The 18,918-nt window shown below is 40.8% G+C and overlaps 1 protein-coding gene and 1 long non-coding RNA gene across 6 annotated transcripts in view; one reads left to right on the forward strand and one right to left on the reverse strand.

Annotated features, from left to right (window-relative positions):
• Window positions 1-416: 416 nt before the first annotated feature.
• LOC147200883 (uncharacterized) lies at window positions 417-4,599 on the reverse strand. The gene is made up of 5 exons (XR_015101618.1): window positions 4,509-4,599; window positions 3,633-3,804; window positions 3,183-3,460; window positions 2,242-2,413; window positions 417-2,069 (listed from the first exon to the last, which is right to left on the reverse strand). It is a non-coding gene; the product is annotated as an uncharacterized LOC147200883 (long non-coding RNA).
• Window positions 4,600-4,721: 122 nt separating this feature from the next.
• The window catches only part of fhit (fragile histidine triad diadenosine triphosphatase), a 214,057-nt gene continuing 199,860 nt past the window's right edge, over window positions 4,722-18,918 (forward strand). For all 5 annotated transcript variants that reach the window (XM_086117877.1, XM_086117874.1, XM_086117875.1 and 2 more), the window contains exons 1-3: window positions 4,722-4,780; window positions 9,032-9,073; window positions 14,704-14,772. The gene's annotated coding sequence lies outside the window, so the exon portion shown is untranslated. The remainder of the gene's footprint in view (window positions 4,781-9,031; window positions 9,074-14,703; window positions 14,773-18,918) is intronic.

Raw genomic sequence — 18,918 nt, forward strand, 5'->3', positions numbered from 1 at the left:
TAAAACATAATTTGAGTTCAGCTAAATGAATAGTTGGTGCCTTTTCTTACCATGCTGTTTTATGCAATATGTTGACGCTCATGACACGAGAAGAAAAAAAAGACAGACGCGATGCGCAGAATTTACACGAATGTCAGCACAAAGCCGCGGCGTGTGAGATTAGAGATGTACAGCCACGAATAATGATCTAAGGATAAATTTGTGATTTTTATGAAACGCGACATGTCTGATATAAGGTGAACACCCCTTTCCCCCAATAGTATCGAGCTGCAGACTCGGAGGAGGTAGCTTCAGGCAATGGTAGACATATGCCGGATGGTAAGTTTAGGCAATTGATTTTCAAAATAAAGTGTGTGTGTGTGTGTGTGTGTGTGTGTATATATATATATATATATATATATATACACACACACACACACACACATACACACGACTGCAAATGAAAGTGAAGGTAGCTTCAGGCAATGGTAGACATACGCCGGAAGTGGCTGTGGTAAGTTTAGGCAAATTGATTTTCAAAATAAAGTATATATACATATAGATATATGTATATATATATATACACGACTGCAAATGAAAGTAAAATGTTCATTAATTGTAATGGGGAATTTAAATTATTTTATCTTTCTTTAAAAATTAAGTTATTTTTTTTTATCAAACTAATTTGAGATAGAACTACTTTTACTTACTTGATGACCTACTTTGCAATACACCTAAAATTAGTAGCTCTTCGACTCCATGGTTAACATAAAAGGTTTGACGAGTAGAATCAATAATTCATAAGGTTTTAATATAATACAATAATTACAAAAAAACTGGCTTTTTGTCTTTGTCCATTGCTGCTGTGGATGGCACTTCCACCTCATCAGTCGTGCGTACTTTCCGAAACAGCTCCCGATTTGTCTCAAATAAGTGCCATTTTGCTATGTATTTGTGTGGACATGATCTGTTTGTTTTTAAGCAAGGACAGTGCCATGTATTTTTTTTTGTGTCATAAGACACCATGACTCTCCCCAATCGGCTGAAATATGACACTGTAGGTTCATAAATCGATATGCACTTTTTGGACTGTGGGGTTCCAATGTTGGTGTTTACAGACAATGGAATGTTGTTTTCTTTGGCCTGCTTTTGTCGAGCGAGGCAGAGCAGCTTCTTGTCCTCAGCAAACCACTTGCTGCTAACCATCTCGGTCAGAGTCTCCTCCTTCAGCACAGGGTGTGAAGCATACAATGAACAGTATACTATGGACCTGAGGTGTACACACTGATGAGAAGGCAATCCACTCCTCAATGCAAATTCCATGTTTCTCTGACAGTCGGATGATTCACATGAAACATGCTGATTTTCACCCCATATTTTAAACTGAACATGAAGGGGAATACAAGTACCACAGTGAGACTTTGAAACAGCATATATTCCATTAATTGGATCGATGCACTCATTCTCGAGGTGGTGCATTGCTGTCACATCCTTTTGCCTTTTAGTGTGCTTTCTCTCAATATGCGTTTTAATGTTTTCCTTATTGAACATAATATGACAGATGGGACATTTTTGAGTAATCTGTCGATGGCTGATTTTTTTCATCAGTCCACCTTGCTGTATGGGCACTGTAGGTGGCGAGGCACTGTGTGGGGCATTAGCAGGCAGCACAGAGGATGCAGCAGCACATGGCGCAGTAGCAAGAGGTGCAACAGCACAGAGTGGGGCAACAGATGGGGCAATGGATGATGCAGCCACATCAGGCAGCACAGACGGTGGTGCATCAACTACTGGCGTAGCAGTAGAAGGTCCAGTAGTAAAAGGTCCAGCGGTAGAAGGTCCAGCAGAGGCTGGGGAAGCAGAGGGATGAGCAGCGGTGGGTGGGGCAGCAAAAGGTGAGACAGCGGTGGGTTGTGGGGATGCAGGCGCCTTAGCAGCAGCAGCAGAGACCATCAAAGCAGGGTGCTTTTCCTTACACATGCGAAGGTGATTTATGAAGGGTACCCGGCGCATTATTATTCCATGGCAATAGATGCAATGAAAGTGCAGTTTTGGTCGGCATTGTAGCCCACATCTATGAATGGTATACCCTGTAATAGAAAATAGAGCTGAAATGTTTTAAATAATCATTTACAATTATCATAGACAACATATTTATAAATGATCAGCTACAACAACAGGTCACTGAGTGATTGGTTAGGAGCCATCCAAATAAAAATGATCTATACTGTGACTCACACAAATTGTGTCTCGCAAACTTACCTTCATGTGATACTGCTCGGTTAAAATGGCCCTCCACATGGTCCTTTACCTTGCAGTAGTATGTGGGTTTAAACCATGCGGGCTGGCAGAATGGACAGTGGTACATATTGCAACATGTGTTGCATTTTTGCAGCTCAGGGACAGATGTCCCTCGTTGTATTGTGACATGCATCTGGAAAATAAAGAGAATGAATTGTGAAATCTACCGTGTCAATAGAATTCTACAGAAAACTAAGGCTATAATCATAAAACTATGATTTTTTTTTTTAATTGCTACTGTCAAAAGTATTCGGGATCCCATACGACGTTGCGTGTTTTTCCCAGTGCTCTTTAAAGTCACAAAAAAACGAGGAGGACATTCATATAGAGGTACAGGGAAAATAATGTTACGTAAAATTCTGCATTAGCACAGATGCATTTAAATCTAATATTTAAACTGATCAACATGACACAATGCGCAGTCAATTTTTAATTGAATGCACATATTTTGCGCTTTTAGCATTTCTTTGACGTAGCCCAAAGCCCTTTAAAAATGACCAGTATTTACCCATTCACAAACAAACATATATTCATCCGAAATTAAATTATTAATGTCAATGTTGTTTTGACATTATAATCTAATTAATAAACAACTAGGCGTGCTAAAACATTTCACCCTCACTTGCGCTATCTACTCTATCGTCGAGAGAATGTGAGTGTAGCCGGGATTCAACTTAGCATAAAGTTTTCATTGACGCTCGTCGACTGAATATTACCGTCGTAGTTGTTGTCGTGCATTAAAATAACACAACTCCGTTTTACTTTTAGTTGATTTTGCTGTTAAATTATCTTACAATTACAGGGCCTTTTAAACTTTTTAAGATCCACAGGCGACTTACTTCGGACTCGGGCATCATCCTTCTGACGTCAAATTCGGCGCAACGTTACTTGCCTAAACCTACCTTTCCCTGAATCGGCCTCCTCCGGGTCTGCAGCTGGACCCTTCTCGAGGGATGGGCAGCAGTGCATGGGGCAGCAAAAGGTGAGACAGCGGTGGGTCGTGTGGATGCAGGCGCCTTAGCAGCAGCAGCAGCAGAGACCATCAAAGCAGGGTGCTTTTCCTTACACATGCGAAGGTGTTTTATGAAGGGTACCCGGCGCATTATTATTCCACGGCAATAGATGCAATGAAAGTGCAGTTTTGGTCGGCATTGTAGCCCACATCTATGAATGGTATACCCTGTAACAGAAAATAGAGCTTAAATGTTTTAAATAATCATTTACAATTATCATAGACAACATCTTTATAAATGATCAGCTACAACAACAGGTCACTGAGTGATTGGTTAGGAGCCATCCAAATAAAAATGATCTATACTGTGACTCACACAAATTGTGTCTCGCAAACTTACCTTCATGTGATACTGCTCGGTTAAAATGGCCCTCCACATGGTCCTTTACCTTGCAGTAGTATGTGGGTTTAAACCATGCGGGCTGGCAGAATGAACAGTGGTACATACTGCAACATGTGTTGCATTTTTGCAGCTCAGGGACAGATGTCCCTCGTTGTATTGTGACATGCATCTGGAAAATAAAGCGAATGAATTGTGAAATCTACCATATCAATATAATTCTACAGAAAACGAAGGCTATAATAATAAAACTATGATTTTTTTTAAATTGCTACTGTCAAAAGTATTCGGGATCCCATACGACGTTGCGTGTTTTTCCCAGTGCTCTTTAAAGTCACAAAAAAACGAGGAGGACATTCATATAGAGGTACAGGGAAAACAATGTTACGTAAAATTCTGCATTAGCACAGATGCATTTAAATGTAATATTTTAAACTGATCCACTTGACACAATGCGCAGTCAATTTATAATTGAATGCACATATTTTGCGCTTTTAGCATTTCTTTGACGTAGCCCAAAGCCCTTTAAAAATGACCAGTATTTACCCATTCACAAACATACATATATTCATCGAAATTAAATTATTAATGTCAACGTCGTTTTGACATTATCATCTAATTAATAAACAACTCGGCGTGCTAAAACATTTCATCCTCACTTGCGCTATATATTCTATCATCGAGAGAATGTGAGTGTAGCCGGGATTCAACTTCGCATAAAGTTTTCATTGACGCTCGTCGACTGAATATTACCGTCGTAGTTGTTGTCGTGCATTAAAATAAAACAACTCCGTTTTACTTTTGGTTGATTTTGCTGTTAAATTATCTTACAATTACAGGGCCTTTTAAACTTTTTAAGATCCACATGCGACTTACTTCGGACTCGGGCATCATCCTTGTGACGTCAAACCCGGCCTAACGTTACTGGCCTAAACCTACCTTCCCTAAACCTACCCTTCTGCTTTCCCTTGCAGAATTATCCCTATTGGAAGTAGTGTATAGTGATATCGTGAGGACATCCGTTTTACTTTTGCTACTGGAACTTGTAGTTTATTCAATTTACGATGAGCGTAGTTTCACAGCGGAACCGCACAATTAAAACTACATTACCCAAAATGCAAATACAAGCGCCATCTTTTCCGGATTTGGTGAGTAAGAAACTCATGTGTCAACCGATAGAAGTAACGTCGATTATCTTGTGCAATGCGCAGTTGTTATAGATGTAATTGTTTTCTGTTTTATAATATCTTCCTGCCGACAAGAATCGAGCAGGCCTTCTTTATTATGCGACGATGAGACATTTGCAGGGACGTCTGTCCCTTTAAATTTGACCATCTGCCGATTGCTTTGTGACGTTTGGCGTTCTCGGACGTACATCAATGATTCCCGTGACACCTTTTCTTCATGCGGAGAAGAGTACCTAAAGAGCACCTAAAGCTTAATCAGTGTAGTCGTTGCCGTGTGTGAATTATTACAAATAGGTTTTAGATAACCAACATATTGTGTTATGTACTTAGGATAATATTCACAGCTTTTGCATGGTACTTGATAAAAATAAAAATCCATCGCGATGATTAGTCTTCTGAAGTGCAAAAGAATAAGAAAAAAAAACATTAAAATTACAATAAGAAAATAAGTTTGTTCCGTCGACTCTTGAGGTTCATATCATGCTTTTTTTCCGTCTCCCAAGAGCATTTATTTTATCGTCATGCAGGAGGGTTTTGGAATTCATGAAAACAGCCTCAATAATCTTTATAATAAATAATTAGACAGCTCAACAAACACCAAATGGAGGCCAGTTCTTATCGGGGGTGGTTCATAAAGCGGCACAGCAGGATTGAGAGACTCAGTCACCACAGGCGGTAATTTTAATGATCATAACAGTAAATATTCCACGGATAGTCTCAACATATCGATTCACTCAATCAGGAAAGATTTCATTGCATGAAAGGCAAGTCACAAGCTTTAGTGAAACGCCTGTTATGTTTGTGTCCTGTCAGAAGAAACGGCTTCAGTCATCTGCTCAGCATAATGTTGCAAGCCTGACAATACATGTCAAAAACTTAACTGAGTTTGCCCAAAAAGATTAAAGGTCAACTTTAGGGTAATATCAAAACATCACTGCCATAATTCAGTACCATGTGACTCAGAAACAGAATGCTGAGACAAACGAATTCTTCACAGCAATATACTATAATCTAGGATGCATCATGTCAAACTCTGTTTTTGCATTAACTGGATAATGAATAGTGGGGATGGGGCGCTGCTCACTTCGACTCGGGACATTGTGAACCGGTGGGCAGAGTACTTCGAAGACCTCCTCAACTCCACCAACATGCCTTCCTTGGAGGAAGCAGAGCCTGGGGACTCTGAGGTGGGCTCTCTTATCTCTGTGGTTGAAGTCACCGATGTGGTTAAAAAGCTCCTCGGTGGCAAGGCCCCAGGGGTGGATGAGATCCACCCGGAGTTCCTCAGGGCTCTGGATGTTGTGGGGCTGTCCTGGTTGACACGCCTCTGCAACATCGCGTGGTCAACGGGGAAGTGCCTCTGGATTGGCAGACCGGGGTGGTAGTCCCTCTTTTTAAAAAGGGGGACCGGAGGGTGTGTTCCAACTACAGAGGGATCACACTTGGGGGGTGAGTTCTGTGGGGGGTGCTTCGTGGGTATGGGGTACCGAACCCCCTGATACGGGCTGTTCGGTCACTATACCACCGATGTCAGAGTTTGGTTCGCATTGCCGGCAGTAAGTCGGAATCGTTTCCAGGGAGGGTAGGACTCCGCCAAGGCTGCCCTTTGTCGCCGGTTTTGTTCATAACTTTTATGGACAGAATTTCTTGGTGCAGCCGAAGCGTTGAGGGGGTCCGTTTTAGTGGCCTCAGTATTGCATCTCTGCTTTTTGCAGATGATGTGGTACTGTTGGGTCCTTCAAGCAGGGTTCTCCAACTCTCACTGGAGCGTTTCGCAGCCGCGTGTGAAGCGGTTGGGAAGAAAATCAGCACCTCCAAATCTGAAACCATGGTCCTCAGTCGGAAAAGGGTGGAGTGCCCCCTCCGGGTCGGGGAGGAGATCTTGCCCCAAGTGGAGGAGTTTAAGTATCTTGGGGTCTTGTTCACGAGTGGGGGCAGGAGGGAGCGGGAGATCGACAGGCGGATTGGTGCAGCGTCTTCTGTGATGCGGACGTTGTATCGGTCTGTCGTGAAGAAGGAGCTGAGCCAAAGGGCGAGGCTCTCAATTTACCGCTCGATCTACGTTCCAACCCTCATCTATGGTCACGAGCTATGGGTCGTGACCGAAAGAACGAGATCCCGGATACAAGCGGCCGAAATGAGTTTTCTCCGCAGGGTGTCCGGGCTCTCCCTTAGAGATAAGGTGAGAAGCTCGGTCATCCGGGAGGGGCTCAGAGTCGAGCCGCTTCTCCTCCACATCGAGAGGAGCCAGATGAGGTGGCTTGGGCATCTGATTCGGATGCCTCCTGAGCGCCTCCCTGGTGAGGTGTTCCGGGCATGTCCCACTGGGAGGAGACCCCGAGGAAGACCCAGGACACGCTGGAGAGACTATGTCACCCAGCTGGCCTGGGAACGCCTCGGGATCCCCTGGGGAGAGCTGGAAGAAGTAGCTAGGGAGAGGGAAGTCTGGGCTTCCCTGCTAAAGCTGTTGCCCCCGCGACCCGGCCCCGGATAAGCGGTAGAAGATGGATGGATGGATGGATGGATATTTAATCTATATTTGTTTTGTCTTGAGCTTGCAAATAAATATTTACTCAGTTACTGGAAGTGTCCTCATCGTGTCGTTAGCTAATGACCCAAAATGCTACCAACATTAATTTTCAGGGCAACAAAGTACGTAAATGGTTTTAGAGTACTTTAAGTGTTTCATCTATTTCAAATACTTTTTCTCCTGGGTTATGTATTGAATCCAGATGCAAATACCTGGTAATAAAAGCTCAACCTTTAGGTTGTGTTTCTGTTGTGTTGATAATAAACTGAAGTTCACAAAGAAATTGATCTTGCTGTTCTAGTACATTCAAGGGCGATTTATTTATTTATTTTTTTTGTGACAGTGTGGGACAGACTGCTGCTTGTCACTTACAAAATGGACTACATGGAAAGATAGTCCAGGAGCTTTGGTTTTTGGTCTGGTGTGTAGAACAATTAATTGAAACTATGCACCAAATTATTGTTAACTTATTTAATGCCAGCTGTTTCTTTCTGTTTGGGAGAGCCGGTTTCAGCCATTTTTGATCATTTTGCCGATTGAAGGCCTCCAGAAAATTGAATTATGTAGCTATCTATATAAGGATGGAACATACCAAAAAAAGCCTTAACCCTTTCATCAAGAAAAACTATTTCATCAGGAAAATACATTTCTACATTTTATCATTCTTTCGTAAACAGCAGTTGGACATTGGTAAGTTTCTTGAATCTCCTCGTTTCCAAGATCAATTCAGAGAAAAATAGCTTTTTCTGAAAGGATCCATTTCAAGCAGAACTTTCACTTTGCATTTTTTTACATTTGTGATACCCCAAATATCTAAACAGTGCTTTCCTATGTAACAACATAAAAAATAAAAATAAAAAAACAAAACAAAACAAAAAAACCCACACACACAACAAGGGCACTCTGATTGCAAAATCGTAGTTTATTGCAAGAAAAACACTGCTCTGATGCATGAACTATGCATGAACGTTGAACTTTATCCATGTTCTCACGACCACACTGCTTTTGCACACCATCTTGCCAACGCACGTGAAAACGCCATCCTGAATACACAAACACCAAGATGTGGACCAAGATCTGATCAAAGCCACCCCTGCCATGTAGTGGTGATTTATCACACTGAAATAATTCCCATAGTTTTGATACTTACTGAGGAACCGTGCGAAGCCCTTCATTAAATGTATTTGATTTAAAAAAAAACACGCCAAAAAAGTAATTTTACGTTTTAGCACTGAATGATCGGGTTTTTGCAAATGTATTTTGACATCATGATGAGTGTTTGTCAAAATCTCACGACATTTGAGGCGTAGTTAAGGAGAATTATTACATCCCCCGACACACACATCTCATCATTGCCAATTGTAAACCACCATAATCATTCATTCATAAAATCATAATTACCAGTTCTTTTGAATTACATACTGTACCTGTCACATCGAAGGCAAACCATCTCTGTTTTAAGTTAGCTGGGATGTTTCATGTTTATCATTAATGCATATATCAACACCTATCCCAATACTGCGTATCTTACAGCTCACTGTAATTGTTGTAGGTAAAATGTTTTTCTATATCTTTAATCCTTGAGTATGCACGACAGTACAAATATTTTTTTGCGAATCGGTAAATGGGATAAAATGGCTACATCTTTTTTCAATTATTTGTGACTTTGTGTGTCATCACAGAAGCTGTCAAACGAGGTCCAAAGTGGCGAGGTCAAAGTCAAGGTATGCGGAAGATGGTCAGGGCCTGACCTCAATATGCATATTAATGCCCTGCTCCTCCCCTTTGCTGATTTTCACATCAAAAACCACATCCTTACCCCTTTCTCCTCTCACCAGCAAGTGTGTGACGTTCTGATCGCCAACTCACTGCACCGCCTTGAATTCCTCCTCTCAGGTTTCCTGCCAGCACACAATACTTTGGAAGTGCATCTAATATTAGCTGGGCTCTGAGTTTGTTTGGTTTTTCACAAGTATGAACAAAACAGCTTTTTAAGATATATCATTTGGGTTGTTGATGATAGACAAGATCACTTTAAACAAAAAAACGGTTTCTAGTTAAACCAAAATTTTGGTGGAAAACACACTCATCATACAGTAGATGACAGCAGTGTGTGACAAAATCCAGAAATACTGGCACAGGGTGAGACACCATAACAGTACAATTACATGATAGTGGACAAGTTCTGCCCAACACTTGTGATATACATTGCATATAAAAAGTCTTCAGACCCCAGTTGCATGTGAGGATTTTGTGATGTAATAAATACAATACAATACATACAATACATGCCGATTTATATAGCGCTTTCACAACAGCGGCTGCTGTAACACAGCGCTTGACAAAACAGTTAAGATAAGATAATATATCCTTTATTTGTCCCACAACATAAAGTAAAATAATTAACACAACACACAACATAAAACACGGACAGTCGTGCAGTCTTACAAAATATTAGCTCCCAGGAAATGTACAAAGGGTGTGCCAATGTTGTTTCACGATGACATTTTTCCAGGGATTCTGGTCATTTCCAGGATTCTTACCTGAACAAGCTCAGGTTCAGAATTCCATAGATCGCCACCATAATCAAACTTGCTGAATTGGACAAATTAGTGAAGCTGAACGGCAAAGGTCGTATAACTTGGCAACAAAGTTTGATGTAAATGAAACACAAACAGGCCACGAAGTGTGAGAAAACACTCTCCGGCCACGAGTGCATCTACTGTGCACAAATCTGTCACACGTGTGCGTCATGGCAAAACACACAACAACTGAGAAAACCTGTACTGTGAAATGAACACTTTTGGTTTTAGTTTGCAGTCTACCTGGCATCTGGGGATTTTGGCCATTTCGTTAGGTTGCACCTGAACAAACCCCTGCCGGGAGTTTAGTATACAGTAGGTATTGTTTTACTGCTTAGTGTGCCTTTCTGGATCTATTAACAATCCAAATTGCATGATGAATGCTTACTTTAGTCTCAGCAAAGACCAACTGAAATGACACATTTACAGGTTCTGTGACATAACCCTGTGATCCAGTCATTCCCATGGGAATGCGGATGAGAACATGGGGACATTCCAGAGGGGAAACGTTTTCTTCTAAGCGAAAATGATTTTTCTAGGAACTTTGAAGTTGCTCAACGTATTATCAAATCCTCCAACTAACGTAACAGAACGTATATAAAATAACATTATGCACGTTTTGTTGAGTTTGGCGATGTCTACTGATAATTAATAAGCGAATAAATATTGAGTAACTGGAGCGGTTTCTTCGAATAGACACGGCGGCTCATTAGATTTACCTCCTCCTTTTACATACAGGTCGCTGCGGTGAAAAAAGTGTACAAAGCGAAGGAGGGTGGGTAATACAGTATATCTGCTTTAAATACTTAAACACTACCAACTTTATAAATAAACATTTCAAATAAAATAAACATAAAAATAAAATAAAGATAAAAGTCAACCACTGGTTAGGAAGCGCAGAGATTAGTTTGTCCAAAAAGGGAAAACGGTCAATGTTTGGAGCAGGAGCCACCACCCTATATGAGTCACAACTATTGTTTCACGCGAAAGGAATAATATGAAGAAAAGAAAAGACTCGACCCCGCAACACGAAAAAGAAAAATCTTAAATACCTTCTCGCCAACAACTAGAGACTTCGTCCGAGATATTAACTCCCTGTTGGAGCTTCCTTCCCAGTGACTTCTTCTTCGCCTTAAATAAATGAATAGATAGATAAATAAATAAATGCCCACGATAGTTTCAGCAGTAGGGCTGTCAAAGTTAAAGCGTTAACTTTTGAGATTATTTTAAATTCTTTAAAGCATTAAAAAAAAAAAAAAGAACTCCATTTTATTTACTCCCTGTGGGGGCCTATAATCTCTGCTCATATGTTAACCCAAATTTAGAGGAGTCACTGGCAAGAACATGGACAAACACAGACTATCGTAGTTTTACTTTTCGTTTCACTTGCGCAAAGCTTTTGGATAAATCTATAAAGTAATGTATGCACTTTGCAAAGCCAGTTTCACTTAGAATACTTGTTGTAGGTCTTTGGTGTATCATCTCAGAGAAAAATGCCCTGCTCAAGTTTCCTGCTCGGGGCTACTCAAATCGATGATGCTGGATGATGGTGCTTACGGGCTGAAGTACACATATGAGTGAGTGTTATGGTTCCAGAAGAGTTCAGAAAGGAATCGGATCCCACAAATGCAGAGAAGGATGAGATTGTTCTCAAAATTGTTTATTCAAGAAGAAAAAAAAAACCCCGCAAGAGCAACAACGTACATCCAGATGTCCGGCAGGCATTTGCCTGTACTTTTCTTGTCGCAAGGGAATTTTGTGACCAGTATAATTACTAAAACTGCGGACGGATGTCTGGCGACCATTTATTGAAACCTGACGAACTCTGACGAGAACGAGACGTTTGCTGCCTTCGCTAATACTAACAATTTTTCCCCGTTCAGTGGGATAGAGGAATGGTAAGGTTTTTAATTTTAGCAGTCTAGATCCAGGCCTCTTGGGAAGGAAAATAATACAGTTTGACAATAAAATGATCTTGGGAACTTTGGAAACGGTGAAAATTTGAAAAAAAAAATCTCAGAAAATCATATACTTGTTCGATAAAGTTTTTCTGTGAATGTATCTTCCAAGAGACTAGTGTATTTGAAGTGAGGGAAAAAACAAAACAAAAAAAACATTCCCCTTTTAACTGGAAGTCTGATCCAACATGACATAGGCTCGCTCGCACAGTCTGCCTCTTTCTTTATTCCTGTGAGATAATTTCTTTGTTTTCTCCTTGGGTGTCCTCTTTCTGTCACTTCATTCAACCTTTTTAATTACTCTTGCTGTGAGCCACCCGATGCCTCCCCGTCACCTCTGGGAGTCTGTGAAAAGGGAACAGAATGTAAAGGGAATGCTGGTCCTGATGGCAGGCAAGAGGCTCATCGGGGAGGCCATAAGGAGACTGGGGGCTGTGGTTATACAAGGCCTTCGGAACTCCATCAGCACAGCTGCCAGCTCATCGTCTTGTTTCCCTGCCGGCTGGATTGCTCGTGTCATGATAAATAGTTTTTTTTTTTCCAGTCAAATCTGATCCTGAATTGTCTCAACAGCATCGCTCATAGCCTGGGAAAATAGGCAGTCGGCACAAGATTATCAAATACATATGTAATCCGATTGCCTTTCGTCACCACTTTCACTTGTCTTTCAAATGACATGCAATTTGGCATTTGAGAAAACAAGGAGGATGGCTTGTTTTTGTTGTTGTTTTACTTGAAACTGACATGTAATGAAAACACATTTCCTGAAAATTAACCAATGAAAATCAGATATTGCGTTTTAATTGTGGCCCAAGGAATTAAAAAATAAAAATAAAAGTGTCACGTTTGCGAGGTGGTGGTGGACCCCCAAAAAGCAGGCAGGAGCAGGGTGTATTTGAAGAATTGTATTTAAAACAAAGAAAACTAAATCCAAAACAAACGAAGTCCAAAGTATCAAACAAAAACCATGACTAAAGCTAAAACATAACAATGAACTAAACATGACAGAAGCCAAGAGCAAACAGCAACACACATGACAGTAGCAAGAAGCAACAATGACCCGACACTGAGTGTTCGGGCTGGGAGTCCTTTTAAGGCCCTAATTACCTATGACCAACAGGTGTGCAGCTGCCGGGGGAGCCCTACAGTGCCACCTGTTGGTCCCTAAACCGAATCATGACAAAAAGTCAAACAGGCCTTGTAGCCTCGTGCTATCCTTAACTTAATATTTTGTTGCTCAACGTTTTCAGGCAGTCACTCCAATCACATGATTTCTGTTACTGTCAATGAGACTTCTGCTCCTCACAACAGGTATTTTGGCCCAGTTGTTGGCATATTTCAACTCCTTTGTCAGTTGCTCAATGGGATTTAGATCAGGGCTCATAAAGGTCGCTTGAGAATACTCAGATGTTTGGCTTTCAGCCATTCTTGGGTGTGTTTAGTTGTGTGTCTTGGGCGAAGACAAGAGGATGAGACAACGCTTCCTGACACTAGGCGGCACATTAGTTTCTAGACTATCTTTATAATCTTGAGATTTCCTTGGATCCTGCACAAATTCGAGACACTCTGTGCAAGATGCAGATCACCCATCACAGAACATAACCAGTAGGGACAGTGTTCTTTTTTTAGTGTGCTCCGTTTTTTGCATCTGCGAACATGAAGTTGTTGTGCCTTGCCATGAAGCTTCAGTTTTTTCTCATCTGTCCAAAGGACATCATCCCAAAATCTCTGGTTTGTCACTCCGCATTGTAGCAAATTCTAGTTGAGCTTTTTTTGATTTGCCTTTAACAGTGTTCTCCTCGGTGGTCTGCCGTGAAGTCCACTTTGGCTCCAACAATGCCCGATGACGCAATCTGATACTGATATACCTTGACCTTGGACTTCACTTTATTTATTTATTTATTTAGGTTGTTCTGGCTCCCTGGCGGTCATTCACATTATCTGTCCCTTCAATTTGGAATCTAGTTCTCTTTTGAGGTCACATCCAGGGAAGTTAAACAGTGGACCTTAAATGTGGTCTGGTGTGGCCTCCCTGTACTGGTATGTGGAAAAAAGAAATCACTTAATTAAATGCTCAAAGGACATAGCCAACCCGGTCATCCACCATCTCAACGAGGGATCCACAGTCAACAAGGGGAGAGAACCCTTCACAGCGAAAATGCCACACACAACACGCATGCGCTAATCCAAAGGCAGGGTAGCCGGTACATGGCCATCGGGTGCAGAAAGTCACCCGACACAAAACAGATAGCAACTAGTTATGTTTTGTTCCATATTGCCCGACTCTAGTCATAGGTATGCAATTTCTGCTCTGCATCTTGTAGCTCTCAGTTCAGGCATCAGTTATTTGCTTTGCCTTTTGAGAGTGTCATGATATTCATTGTCCCTTCAGAATCTCGGCTTTCTGAAGAACGACTTAATTTATCCTTGAACCTAAATAGGTTCATACCCACCCACCTCAGTCTGTTCCCTTCAGGTCTCAGCCGCTCACTGAAGTTTTAGATTTTAACCTTCATAACCTTTTCTTCTATCTCAGTCCAAGTTTCTCTTGGTGACTTCATAATTCCATTTCACACCAAGTTATTTCTCCTGGACTGTCTTTCCATGTAGTCCATTTTGTAAGTGACAAGCAGCAGTCTGTCCCACACTGTCACAAAAAATAAAAAAATTTAAAAAATCGCCCTTGAATGGATTTCCAGTATTCCACCTATCTGTCCGTTTTTGTCATCCATATTTTTTTCATATTTATTATGACTCTCTACCCCCATTGTTCTTAATGTTATCTGTTTCCTCTGCTCTATTGTCTCAATGCAGTCAGCCTCCATTCAATCCCGCCAAGAGTAAGCAAACCCCAAGTCATTGGAAAACCAACAAGATTGAAAGGTACGTAAGCTTATTGGATGCATCATGCAAGTCATTTGAACAACCCATTGATTGTTCCTATGCTGAGCAAAGAAACTAACCACAAGACAGCGTCCCCCCCCCCCCGCCCCCCATAATGTGTCATATTTGACTGAATCATGAACAAATGTGGGGTTTTTTTGAGTTACCGTATTTTCCGCACGAAAAGACGCACTGGATTATGAGGCGCACCTTCAATGAATGGCTATTTTGCAATTTTTTTTCACATATTAGACGCTTCGCACTAAAAGGCGCAATCTACAATGCGTCCACTAGATGGTGCTACGCTCCTTCCATTCAACTCGAGAGGCGTCCGATCAACTTGAGAGGCGTTCATGACCGCCTCTGGAAAATGTTAATGAACTATTACTGTACTTAAATGAAACTACGAAAATTGAAAATAATGCATCAAAACAGAAAATCAAGCGAGGAAATCACAAAATAAATTCTATATCCCCCTGCAGAATTTATTTTGTGATTTCCTCGCTTGATTTTCTTTGTCGGTTGATTGAAGTAAGAATTAATTTACGTTTTTCGTAGGCGGCCGTGAACGCCTCTCGAGTGGAACGGAAGAAAGCACGGAGACGAACAAAGACGTACAGTACCTGTACTTGCTGAGACTGTGAAAACCATTAATAAAGTCTGCATTTAAAAAAATAATAAAACCACAACCACAGCTCTCATTTTTTCAACAAACTCAGGTGTGCCTTTGTCCGTCTCCTTCTCTTGTTTTCTTCCGGTCAACTCGTGAGGCGTTCATGACCGCCTCCGAAAAACCAATTGGCATTTCCTTTATCGTAGCTCTAAGAGTACAATCAGATAAGATAAAATAAGAAAACCTTTAATTGTCTCACAATGGAGAAATTCCCACTTCACAGCAGCAAAGTTATGAGAGGAAGAAGTAGAAGAACAAAATAAATAGGAGCTGCTGGAAAGGCAGCCACTCTCGCGGCACCATCTTGAAGTCAAAATAACACAACAAGATGTCAGTCGTAGTTATTTATTCCTTTGTTGTGTATTCAGAAATGATGAAATCACAATATAAATTCTGTAGGGGGGGCAATAGAATTTATTTTGTTATATACTCGTTTGCTTTTCAGTTTTGATGTGTTATTTTAAATTTTTGTAATTTCATTGAAGTAATCGTTAGTTTACGTTTTTTGGTGGCGGTCTTGAATGCCTCTCGAGTCGAACGGAAGAAAGCATGGAGATAGACAAAGACGTACCTGTATTTGTTGAGACTGTTTTAAAAAATTAACACCACAGCTCTCCTTTTTTTCGGAGCTGCAACACAAACTTATTTAATAAAGCAGCGACACAGTTTACTGAACCAACAGCAAGTTATAATATTGGAAGCATGTCTCCAGGAAGGAGCCATCTTGGAATCGACGTATTACCGTAATGACCATACAAAAGACGCACTGGATTTTAAGGCGCTCGGTGAGCTTTTAAGAAAATGGAAGACCTTTTGGTGCGCCCTATAGTGCTGAAAATACGATAACCTGTTGAAATATTATTCATAGTTATTCACTACGGGGAACGACCCTGATTGCATGGATCAATGATCTTCATGCTAAAAATCCCAATTTATGTTTCTATGAAGGATGAGTGTGAGCACAGGTGAACTGGAATTTTCCACCAACCATTACTTCAGCCCAGGGACACCACACACAATCACATACAATCATGGCTTGACATGCAATGCAACTAATAATGTAACAGCAGGGGCAGCTCATTGTGCGTTATCACTTTCATTAACAAACCAATCACAGTTCATTCAGAACAGCAAAGTGAATGTAGCTCAGCCTTGGAGAAAAATTCGACAAAATGTGCATGTACTGTAACATGTATAAGTGTGCATGAGGTATTCATGAGTCAGTGTCCTGTGACCAAACTGAATTTAAAACATCAACATAAATTGATTGAGGAGGAAAGGTGTTGCCAGGGGAGCAGTGTCAACTGAAAAAAAAAAATGTGACTGGCCAAGCAGTTGTCTAACACCATGGAGGGATACCTGACAAAATGCTTGGTCAGGAATTTGGTGGATAAGGCATTATTCCATGATTCAAATGCAAACAAGGTCGTAAAAATGTGTGTTGAAATCCAAACAGGAAATAAGCTCTTAATCGTGAATGGAACTCAGTTTGTTGATTTGCTAATTTGAACATTTGATCAAAAGCTTTCTACTGTATTGGAGTTTCATTTCAATACTCAAAATGGTTTGTGGCATGGAACTGATTGTGTTGGACCTTCAAAGTTGCACTTCCCCACGACGCAAAATGATTCATTTCGGATTTTAAATACAAACCCAATTCCAATGAAATTTGGAATTTGTGTTAATCCAAAATAAAAACACAATACAATAATTTACAAATCAAATTCAACCTGTACAGGTACTTAACTCATTGAATACCACCCCTTTTCACTGGAGCAACCCCCTCAATCCCTCACATTTTACTGAATTCTGACTGATTTGCAACGCCCACAGAATTTTCTGTTCTATGGCTATATATACATGCAACCTGTCAAAAGAAAGGTGAGACTCTCTTCTTTCAGCAGAAAAAAAAGTTTGTTTCTAGCTTTCTCCGTTCGTTGGCAATCAGCATTAGAAAACTGCTAAGTTTTATGGAAAAGGCCGATTTTCTGCAGAAATCTAGAGAAAATGAGCTTTTTGTAAAAGCATGCATTTCAAGCATCATTTCAAGTTTTACACTATTTTTTGCTTTTGTGGCAGCTCAAATACCTCAATAATGTGTTCCTCCTACAAAAGAACATTACAAATAATGTTTTTGTAGCAAAATAATTTATTTGCACACAACAAAACTATTGAACTATGAACAAAAGTGCAGCTGTGGAGAAGATGTTTTTTGGCTTCCATCCAGTTTGTCACCACATCGATTCATCCCACCACGTCCAGATGCACGACCTATAAATTATAGAAACATAAAAAGTTGCAAATATATCTTGCTGCAGAGTGAGGTACAATAATTGTATTTACCTTTCTTTCCACCACCAAAGCGAGGAGTCGTCATCTTTTGGCTTCTGGTTAGACAATCTGTAATTTATATAAGTATGTACAATTACCACACTTTTATTTTTCTATTTTTTTTTTTTATTGTTGCTTTCCACTTACATTTCGACATCTCTCACACACACACATACATGCTCGCACACTGCTATTTACACCATTCATTTCACGTTGCTCAGCATCCAATTTGAAATGAAATGGAATATGAATTTAACACTAGTGGTTTTAGCAGAGCTGAGCGGACCAAATGTGTCCTGTTTTTTTTTTGTTTTGTTTTTTTAAAACCTATGGCGACATGCAAGTCAGCACTTTTACGGCGCATATTTTCATCCACATCTACGAGACGCATCAACCGTACATAAATGATTAGTGTTATTGGCAACTTCATAGTATAGCGGGGAATGTAGCGGTACATAAAAGTGACTGCGGAGGCATAAGAAGTGATGAAGTTTTGAATGGGAACTTGCAAGCTAGTCAGCAGTTACCTCCTCGTTCCAGCGGCTCTGGCGAGGACTCTCAGCTGCTTTCCGTTATGTCCGAAGGCACGTATTCGTCCGACATATCGGGATCCAAATCGCTCTCCAATTCATCGTTTTCGCCGTCGTCATTACGAGACGATTCCAACGAATCGCTGACGTGTGCCCGGCGTCGGCCATGCGAAGCAATGCAGCCTAATCCTGTGGTGAGAAGTTGCATCAGACTCTCTTGCACCCTCCCCCATGAAAACACGTGATTGACGTAGTAATACGTCATGGGGAGGGAGCGGCTATGCGCTAATTGACGTATTTATACGTCAAAGGGTGTAAATGAGTTAATTGAATACAGCACAAAGTTATTTCATGAGTTTTTGCTGAAAACAATAAAGTTTATTGGTTTGAATATACAGTATACATGTATCTGTATATGTGTGTATAACAGAGGTAGGGAGATCCGGTTCCTTATTCCACCTATTTTGGATCTCTCTCTAATACCAACACACCTGATTCAATTCATCATCGTTTCAGGCTTCTGCAGGGCCTACTGATGAGCTGATGATTTGAATCAGGATTCAGAGAGAGATCGAAAACAGTCAGGATTGGGCTCTCAAGGAACCAACGTCT

The sequence above is a fragment of the Hippocampus guttulatus genome, chromosome 8 (genome assembly GCF_054856545.1).
Source record: "Hippocampus guttulatus isolate MCC_2025c chromosome 8, RoL_Hgut_1.0, whole genome shotgun sequence".
Classification (NCBI taxonomy): Eukaryota; Metazoa; Chordata; class Actinopteri; order Syngnathiformes; family Syngnathidae; genus Hippocampus; species Hippocampus guttulatus.